At 38.7% G+C, this 2,500-nt stretch overlaps 1 protein-coding gene across 1 annotated transcript in view; it reads right to left on the reverse strand.

Moving 5' to 3' along the window:
• Window positions 1–2,500, reverse strand: part of LOC119578870 (dipeptidase 1-like) — a 184,719-nt gene that overhangs the window by 3,466 nt on the left and 178,753 nt on the right. The gene's annotated exons all lie outside the window — the stretch shown is intronic.

Genomic DNA, 2,500 nt, shown 5'->3' on the forward strand with positions numbered 1-2,500 from the left:
CCATCATCATCATCATCATCACCATCATCATCATCATCATCATCATCATCATCATTAAAATCATCATCATTTTGTTTATGATCCCAATTTGGATACCATTCTGTAGAACATGATAAACTACCCTCCTTCTAAACATATTTTTCGACCTTAAACTGTTATAACTTCCCAGCACTTGGCCATGAACAGCAACAAAGAATAGATTTCGAAAGAATAAGAAAAGAAAATGTATGAAGCGGAAAGGTCTAAAACGGAGCCAAACTTTTGTGTGTGGACACTCGGATACATGCAGCAGCTGGCATTAATTTTTCATACTTCTTTTCCTGACCATAAACGTAGCTTATCTCCGTGCATGTCTTAAAAAGCGCAGTTGTAAAATAAAAGTAAGATGCAAGGCTATGCAACTTTAAGATAGCGAGATGTCTAAAATATATAAATATTCAATGAAATGGTTTTATATTCTGAAGCATGCGGCAGACGAATGCATAGTCGCGGTGTAATGTAACACGAACATGTATATACATATGCAACACACATACCAGCACAAAGACATTTTAAACGCAAATACGGGCACAAACACATGTACAGACAAACATAAACACACACAAGGACACAGACAAATAAACAGACACACATAAACACACTCAGATGAATAAACTCACATACACCTACAACACACATATCCCCATATATATATATATATATATATATATATATATATATATATATATATATATATATATATATATATATATATATATATATATATATGTAATATATATATATGTATATATATATATATATATATATATATATATATATATATATATATATATATATATATATATATATATATATATATATATATATATATATATATATATATAGACACACACACACACACACACAGACCTCACCCCACCACAGACACACACACACACACACACAAACACATGCATAGGCACAAACAAGTAAACGCACACACATCAAACCCCACACGCTTTGACTCCACCCGTATCTGTGCCCATCCGCAGCATACAGACACATAAACAAACAAATAAACACACGCGCACTGACACAGATAAGCACACACACACACATCTAACTCCTCCCCATACACCCCATCCCCACAAATAAATAAACACACTCAAGCACACAGGCACAAACAAATAGACACACGCACGCAAACAATAAAAGACCACAATCTCCAGAGTGTTAGATGAAGCGAGATGTATTGTCATCGAGGAAAGCTTTGGTCAGTTCTTGGCTTCGGTTCTCTGCTGAAGCTCATCAAAGGAATCAAACGGCAGCTCTTCTTCGGTCACAAAGGCTTGTCTGTTGTTTAGGGAGCGGAGTGTGGAAGGGAGGGGGAGGTGAAATGCATGGAGTGGAGAGGGAATGGGAAACGAGAGAGGGGAATTGGGAGAGGGACGGAGTAAAGAGAGAGGGGAATTAGGAGAGGAAGGGGGAAAGGAGAAAGGATAATTAGTAGAGGAGAAGGGAGAGGAAAAGGGGAATTCGGAGAGGGAAGGAGTAAGGAAAGAGGGGGAGTAAGAGAGGGAAGGGGAATAGGAGAAAAGGAATTAGGGGAGGAGAGGGAAGAAGGTGCAATGGAGGAAGATGAGAGAGTAAGGGGCAAGGAGGGAAAATAAGGAGTGAGAGGTGCAATGGAGAGGAGGAGAGGAAAGAGACAAAGAGAGAAAGGAATCGGGAGAGGGAAGAGAGAGGTAGGTAGTACAGTGGAGGGAGATGAAGAGAGCAGAGGAAAAAGGAGAAATTAAGATTAAGATATGGAGGGTGGAAGAGGAGAAAGATGAAAGGGAAGGTAAAGATGAGGGTGAAGAAGGTGCAGAAGATCTAACGTAGAGAGGAAAGTCAAAACAGTGAGGGTAATACGAACAGAAGAAAGGAAGGGAAAGAAAGGAAACGAGGGTGATGAAGCAGAAGACGGTGGAAAGGGGCGATAGGGGAGAAAATGAGGGAAAACACTGACGACCTCAAGGGAAAACTGTGATGCTCGTAATGAATATTTAGATTGAAGAGTTGAATAGCTGTGAGACCAGTTGAAGGATAGTTGATAGCAAGACCAGAATATGGTGGTTTTCAAAGTAATGATGGCAATTATAATGAGGATAATAACGATGACGATGATGATGACCATGACGATGTCGATGATGATGGTGATGGTGATGATGATGAGAGGGTGGTGACGACGACTATAACGACACTTGGTTTGATGATAATGACATTTATGATGAAAATGATGGCGTCCATGATAATGACCATGGTTATTATCAACACAATATTGATTATAATGACAATTGCAGTAAGGATTATCATATCGGTGACGATATCGGTGACAAATTACAGTTTATCATTATCATAATAACAAGTAAGCTTTAAAAATGCCAGGTTGTAATTTTCCTTTTTGGTGCTTCAGTGGCCACAAAAGCAAATACTTATCGAACACTAATATTTCGATATGAACAGCAGCGCGCAGGAC

Source organism: Penaeus monodon, chromosome 11 (assembly GCF_015228065.2).
Source record: "Penaeus monodon isolate SGIC_2016 chromosome 11, NSTDA_Pmon_1, whole genome shotgun sequence".
Classification (NCBI taxonomy): domain Eukaryota; kingdom Metazoa; phylum Arthropoda; class Malacostraca; order Decapoda; family Penaeidae; genus Penaeus; species Penaeus monodon.